Consider the following 8341-nt stretch of genomic DNA (forward strand, 5'->3'; position numbering starts at 1 on the left):
CTCCCTGCCTTGGTTCACTAAATGTATTTTAACAATCATGAAACGTTTCTTACAAAGGAGAATTATATTCTGCACACTGCTCTGAATTGATGCCAGGGACACTTGGACCATTGTTACTCATCCCCTCTGTCCCACTCCCATATCCCAAATGTTACAGTGACCACAAAGCAAGGTGTTCACAATAATTACATGGGAGGAATCTGTTTACCACCAACAATGAAAAAAAATAAAAATTCACTCACTCTGCTGCTGTTTTAAAATTTCACTGTTACTGTTTTGCACACCTTTCCCCACCCTCCACCCTGGTTGTAAGGAACTAAAACATTATGTCTGGTGAACACCAAAGATTTCACTACACCTCAAATGCAGAACACTTAGGAAGCAGATTAAAAAAAGAAAAAAGATGCAGGACTTCTTCAGTTCTTCACTAGTCTTAGAAAACCTTTCCAGGATACTGCTTCACACAACAAAAAAAGAAAAAAATATCTTGCATTAGACTCCTTCAGCATCTTTATACTGCTTCAAACTGTTCAGCAGCAAATACTGTGCATTCCATACTTGGTTCTCTGCTCCTGTAATGGTAATGATCTGATTTTTGGCTCCTTCTAAAGGCTCATCAAATTAGTTTGAAGCTCCCGACTCATGATGGATTTACTTAATCCACTGACCCCCTTTCCCAATAATAGATCCAGACAAATCTTTGGGAACAGTTACTTGTATAGCAATAGTAGGTCCACCAAGATCACCATATGAGCCACGACGTGCTGCATAGGTAATCATATATAGAGCCACCCTGTGGTTCATAAGCCACCTGCCATTGTGATGGGCTCCATGTTTCTATTGCAGAGTCCAAGTTTCATCAGCAGTGAAACCAACCATGCCATTGTAACAGTCCTCAGGTCTTCCTCTGCTGTCATAAGTCGTTAGATCTCCTCCTCTAGGTGGTGGTGGTGATGGTGGGGGAAGAGGAAGATTCCAAGCTCTACTTCCACCTCCCACCTCATTGAGGAAGAGGAGGAGGAAGTCCTTGATGAGTGCTCATATCATCATAGTCTCTTCTAGATGGAGGCATTGGACACCCACCCTCACCAGGAGGCATTCTGTCAAAACCACTTCTTCCCAGTATGGGAAATCCCACAGGGTATCCACAGTGGTCATCAAACATCATTGTAAAACCATCATAATCATAGGTTTCATCATAAACAATGGGATCATAAGGCTGTGCACATCCTTTGATGGGAGATTCAGACATAAAATTAAGGATAATCTTTATGCACTCTACAACCCTATCAGAATTTCCTTCAATAAGAATGACTCTGTCAGTGGAATGAGGACAGCAGTCCTAGAAAAGTTTGATTGTTGTCTGAGTGTTCTCTCAGAGTTCTTTCATTTTAGTACCTTTGACCCAAACAATTCTTCCTGCCAGACTCAGATGAATCAACAGTCTCAATTTGCAGTCAAAGTTGCTTCCTTTTTAGTTTTGATAATTTAAGCATTCCACAGCATCAGATTTGAGTGGGAGTTGGCTAGGTACAGTGGGTAATGGCAACTGCAAGACCTCTTCCAAGGTAGGGCTGATTTTCTTCAGAATTTCTCCAACTGTTTCAATATCAGCACTCGTACTCAATATGCACTTAGGGCCACTGTTGCATGGGACTGAAACACTGGCACTGTAGGCAGTATGGAGAGCCTTAATATTCTTGCCTCCTTTTCTAATCACTGCCCCAGCAGTCTTACTCTGAAGCAGAATGCATAGTCCAACTATCTCATCAGTGTTTCTAGATCTTTTTTTAAAAATTTTTTTTTTATTTTTATAGGAACTTTAGATTACATAAATGTTACATCAAAAATATAGGCAGGAAGCGGACTTGGCCCAGTGGTTAGGGCGTCCGTCTATCACATGGGAGGTCCGCGGTTCAAACCCCGGGCCTCCTTGACCCGTGTGGTGCTGGCCCACATGCAGTGCTGATGCACGCAAGGAGTGCCCTGCCACACAGGGATGTCCCGGCGTAAAGGAGTCCCACGCGCAAGGAGTGTGCCCCGTAAGGAGAGCCACCCAGCGCGAAAGAAAGTGCAGCCTGCCCAAGAATGGCGCCACACACACAGAGAGCTGACACAACAAGATGACGCAACAAAAGAAAACACAAATTCCTGTGCCACTGACAACAACAGAAGTGGACAAAGAAGAACATGCAGGAAATAGACACAGAGAACAGACAACTGGGGCAGGGGGGCTGGGGAAGGGGAGAGAAATAAATAAAATTAAAAAATAAATAAATAAAAATTAAAATAAATTAAAAATTAAAAAAAAATATATATAGGGGATTCCTATATACCACATCCTCTCCCTCTCCCACACTTTTCTCCATTAACAATATCTTTCATTAATGTGGTATATTTTGTTAAAACTGATGAACACATATTGAAGCATTGCTACTAACCATGAACTATAGTTTACATTATGTTTTACACTTTGCCTGGCACAATTTTAGACATTTTGACAAAATATATAATGACTAGTATCCATTGTGATGTCATGCAGATTGATATCAATGTCCCAAAAATACTCCATGTTACATCTATTGCTCCCTCTCCCTCCCCTCAGAACCTCTGATGTCCATCAATGTTACATGTTCTTCTATTACAGAATAATAAGTCTACTTTAGTCCATAGTTGGACTTACATTTGTTTATTCCTCTATCTTGAGGATTTTGGGATGGCGATGTCCAACTCTGTTTCTGATAGCGAGAAGCTTAGATCCCATGGGTAAGTAGATGGAACTGTCTTGCTTGCAGTTGAAGATACTCTGCTTCTTGGGTTGGGCATTGTCCATCATCATCCTTTTGTTAGTTGTCCTGGGTGAGTCCAATGAACTGGAGAGTAGGTATGAGCTGCCAACTCTGTTGAGATTCAAGGCTCACCCAGCATTTGAACAGCCGGAAGATTTAAGTCTCTGGGATATATATTTGATCAGTATAGTACTAATTATAGGTTCAAATAAATGGGATAAGAGAACCATGTGTAGGAAAATTATAAATGAATCTACTTCTGATATACTGGGAGAGATGCGTTATCATATTTTCCATGGTAAGGCCCACTGATGGGGTGCTGATTTTCTGGAGTTGTCTGCCCTGCTAATAGTGTCTAGATGTCTCTAGAATCCCCCAGGAGCACTCCATTTAGATCTTTTTAATGCTTGTTCCTCTTCCATATCATCTACAGGGTGTTTACCAAATTCACCATTGGTTTCTGGGTTGGGGAAGGTTTCCTCTGGCTGTTTAATTTCCATTTTCTTGCATTAAATGGATACACAAATCATTTATTATGTATCCTTGCAGAGCAGAACTGAAGCGTTCTAGTTGGAACCAACAGCTGACACCCTAGTGGCTAGCTGTAGCCTATAGTCCACCTACAAGCAGAAGGCCAGTGAGACTTAGGGGTCTGTGCAGCAAGAAACAGGATAATGACATCAGCGTACCTTTTGCCTGGAGCCCCCTCCTTCTTTTGTCAATTACTCGGCCTTAAAATATTTGGTTCATATTTTAGTCTTCCTTCTCCCTCATTTTTTCTTTTAAGATCAATAAAATATAACTTTGTAAAAATGTGTTGAAAACATCTTTCAAAGTCACTTGGAAAAGTGTTGTATGCCTTGTCTTTTTTCATTCTCACTGCTTTCACTCTCATTTAAGTGCCTCATTCTGAGACTACTGCACAATATTTCCCCCTACTTCCACTTCTCCTTTACAATTTGTCCTATACACTTCTGCCTTACTCTGAAACTCTTTGTGATTCTTATCCCAGGCACTCAAATCCCTGTGTAACTAACTAAATTTTTTACATAATAAATACCAAATTTCTTTAGCATGTTTTTCAGATCCTTTAAATCTGATTATGGTTTGGAGTTGAATTGGAAGACTAGAATTTGCCATCCTGAGTCTAGATTTGGGCAAGTCAATATATGTCTCTGAATCTCATCTTCTCTCCTGTAAAATTAGGATAATATTCCCTCCGCCATAACAAAGACCCCAAGGGATCAATAAGTATTTGCAAAGCACATGCAAACCACTTAAAATAAACACATTTTAGAGGTGGTTGAGTTCTCCCCAGCTTTTTCCCTCTACTCTATTTCACAAATCTTCTACTCAAGCAAAACTATTCTGCTTGATTTGCAGATGCATTTAAGTATTCTTTCTTCTGCACATGTCCTTGCTCCGATCTCTATGAATGGACTGTTTCTTTCCTTTCAGTTTGAAATATCTTTCATAGTCCAAATAAATATCATTTCCCCTGTGTAGTCCTTCTGTACAACCATTATCTGTTCAGAGATTATAACTGTTATTGACACTTTGAATTCCTAAATTTCTTCACCACTCATTTGGTACTTTGCTTTTGACAACCAGTAACACTTATATTATGCTTGCTTTGAAGTGATAAACTCTTTAAGATCAGGGAACTCTTTGCTAACGCAGTGCCCTGTACAAGCAGATATTCTATAAACATTTGTTGCTTTGGTTGACAATAAAAACATCATCTCAGTTATGAAGCGTAATCATTAATAGACAAATTGGGAATTCTCAATATCAATATGTTGACACTCTTGGTAATTTTAATTACCATGTTGGCAATAACTTCACAGCTTTTTCCACAGGGTACTTCACACTTGTTCATCAGTTTTCTTTAAGATATTTGAGTAGGTATGTGATTGAGACCATTTCCTACCTTCTGTCTTTCTAAACCGAGAAAAGTAAAACACAGTGATGTCATGAGGTTTATAGTGACTATGCAGTACAAAAATTAAAATGAGAAAATTTAAATAAACTCTTTTTCTTGGACCCTGCACCAATGGCAGTGCTTTCCTAGCAATATTTTCTATGGGACAGCAAATATTGTCTTATTTGATTTAGCTGAACTGCTAATGAAGCAGGCTAGTAAGATATGAATTAATAGGTCTGGAACCTGGCAGAGAGCCCACATGGCCATCAGTAATCCCCAAGATGGCTGCTGGAAGGCCCCTATCCCCAAGATTCTGCTATTCAGAACAAAGACTTCTTCTGGAAGCCAGAAGAAGACCTGGATAGTCCCCAAGGATCTTATCATTGGATCCTCAAAGGGGAATTGATAGGTGGGGTAATCAATCAAAAGAGCAGAAGCTGAAACCCCTCCCCTGCCATTAGCAAAGGGGTGGAGTAATGAACAGTTCAAAAAGACAGGAACGGGGACTGAATGAGTGCCCTTGCTCTCCCACTCTCTCATCTCTAGACCTGTTCCTGCCCTCTGTACACTACTCTCACCATTTTTCCTCTGCCACTTGGCCACGCAAGTAAACCTGGGCATTTATAATCTATAATGGGGAATTGAAGCTTGTAAATCAGCCCTCTTTATCACTTTTCACCCCCTTCCCCTCCACCTGGGACCCCTGATCTGTTATTTTCTCCCATTTCTCTTCCTTTCCTAACTGAATAAATTCCTGGCCTAACTCACCCAACATGCTCTTGAAACTCATTTCTGCAGCATAGTCAAAGAACCTAGATAAAATCTGGTAAAACTAATAGTCCTAGGGAAGGAATATCATTGAGAGTATATAGTCTTTATATTTATACTAAGACTTTCACTTTAATATCTGAATAAGAGAGATAATTTTGGCATGTCTTGGCTAAGTCATAATTGTTTACATTTGTTTATATTTTTCTAATAAAATAGTGCAAATTAGAGACAAAATAAGTAGAAGAGAGAAAATAATAAAGAACAAAAAACAATAAAACAGAAAACAAACATAGATAAAATCAATACAATCAGTAAAACTGATAAATAGCAAGCCAAACTGATCAGGAAACCAAGAGTGAAGATATGATTTACTACTGTCAAGAATGAGGAAGGAGATGTTACTATAGATCCTACAGACATTAAGAAGATATTTTTAAAAATCATGAAAAAACTTAGGCAATAAATTCAATACTTTAGGTAGAATTTTAAAAATTCTTAAAAAATGCAAGGTACCCAATCTCACTCAAGAGCAAAGAGATCAAGCATATGGACAGCTTTTAATCTAAGAAAGAATTAAATTTATAATTAAAAATCCTCCCTCAAACAAAACTCTAGGCCCAAATGATACCACTGTTTAATTCTACAAACCATTTAAGGAAAAGATAATCATAATTCTACACAAACTTCCAGAAAGTGAAAGAGGAGGGAAAACTTCCCAACTCATTTTATAAGGCCAGTATTACCCTGAAACCAAATCAGAGTAATATATTACAGGACAAGAAAACTATGGATCAATAGTCTTTATAAACTTAGATAGAAAAAAAATCCTTAGCAAACATTTAACAAATCAAATTCAAAAACACATAAAGGAAAATAACACATCTTGGCAAATGGAGCTTAGTTCAGGAATTAAAAGGTGGTTTAACAGTCAAAAATCAACAGATGTAAATTACCATGTTGTAGACTAAAAGAGAAAAGCCTAATTATCATCTAAATAGACGCAAACAAAGCATTTGATGAAATTCAACACCCATACATGATAAAAACTCTCAGGAAACTAGGATTCTTGATAAAAGGCAGCTATAAAAACTTCTATACTAAAACTTAAGTCAAAATTGGTCATAGACCTAAAAGTAAGATCTAGAACTATAACAATTTTAAGAGAAGATCGTGATGGCCAGTTTTTCCTTGATAATCTGGGTAGGCCTGGTCACTTGACAGACCTTAAAAGCATAATCGAGTTTTCCCAGAGGAAGAAGAAATTCCACCTGTGGACTACAGTGATAGATCCAGAGTTTCCAGCATGCCCTTCTGATGGTCAGCCCCGCCCCCCTCCCCCCCCCGCCCCCCTCCCCCCCCCCCCCCCCCGCCCCAAGAAATTGCAAAAGCTAATTACAGCAGATACACAAGAAAGGTAGCAAGCCTCTAATATACTAGACCCCACCATAAGCTGATATCATTTATCTGCTGGTATGAACTCATTTACGTTGGGTCCTGGTGTTAGGGGCTTGCTGTCTTTCTTGTGTTTCTGAATCAAGGATATAGGAGAAAATCTTAGTAATTTGGGGTTAGCAAAGAGTTCTGAAATAGGACACACATAAAAAATTTGTTAGATTTCATCAAAACTTGAAAATTTTGCTCTTCAACTGACACTATTAAGAAAATTAAGGTCACAGGCTGGGAGAAAATATTTGCAAGACATAAATGCAATAAATGACTTTAAATACCCAAAATATATAAACAAGACTTACAACCTGATAATGAGAAGACAACCCAATAAAAGCAACAGAGGTTAACCTACTTTTCACTAAAGAAGATACGCAGATTGCAAAAAAATGCATGAAAAGATGATCAATATCATTAATCATTAGGAAAATGCAAATTAAAACCACAATGAATTAGCTCTTTGAACGCAGTAGAATGGCTAAAATTAAAACAACTGATAATAAATATGTGCACATGAAGTCTTGTATGCTAATGTTCATAGAAGCTTTTTCGTTATAGTCAGAAATTTGAAAGCTCAAATGTCCAATAACTGGTGAATAGAAAAAGAACATAGAAGAATTTCAAAAGCATTATGTAAGTGAAAATCTTGGACAAGGAAGCTTGCATAGTTTAATATTCTGTTTATATGAAATTCTATAAAATGAAAAACTATAATGATAGAAAGCAGATAGTAGTTGCCAGCAATCAGGAAGTAGAGGATGGAAATGACTACAAAGGGGCACAAGCGAACGTTTTGAGGTGATGGAAGTGTTCTATTTGTCCATTGTGGTGGTGGTTACACAAGTGCAAACATTCATCAAAACTTATGAAATGGTACATTTAAGTTGGTAATGTTTATTGTATTTAAATTGTACCTCAATAAAACTTCTAAAAATAATATATACTGATTTTAAGACAATTTTGCTGTATTTCCCACCTTATAGATTTACTTTTCTATATGATTTTTAAAACTAAATATACATACACTTTATTTTCTACTTTCTAGCTTAATATCAAGTAACAAAACCTCCCATGTTTTTAATAATTCCGTAAATATTTAATTCCTGTATGGTATCCCATTAATAAATAAGCTATCTTTAAATGATCATTCCTTTACTGGTGGAAACTTAGATTTTTTCCATTTTTTTCTATTCTTACAAGTACTTTTTATGTAGTTCAGGCATATAATCTTGTATATTTTTCCTTATAATATATATTATGTGGTATATTTTCCTTATTATATGCTTTTCAAAAGTACAATTATTAGGCCAAAGAGTAGGAACATTTTCATGACCTTAAAATGTAATGAAGATTGCATGCTTTAACTCTCACTAGAACGATATGAAAGAACCAGCTTTGCAGTACTCAAGCC

The 8341-nt window shown here is 37.5% G+C and overlaps 1 pseudogene; it reads right to left on the minus strand.

Annotated features, from left to right (window-relative positions):
* Positions 1-247: 247 nt before the first annotated feature.
* Positions 248-3289, minus strand: LOC101422886 (heterogeneous nuclear ribonucleoprotein K-like; annotated as a pseudogene).
* Positions 3290-8341: the final 5052 nt, after the last annotated feature.

The sequence above is a fragment of the Dasypus novemcinctus genome, chromosome 13 (genome assembly GCF_030445035.2).
Source record: "Dasypus novemcinctus isolate mDasNov1 chromosome 13, mDasNov1.1.hap2, whole genome shotgun sequence".
Classification (NCBI taxonomy): domain Eukaryota; kingdom Metazoa; phylum Chordata; class Mammalia; order Cingulata; family Dasypodidae; genus Dasypus; species Dasypus novemcinctus.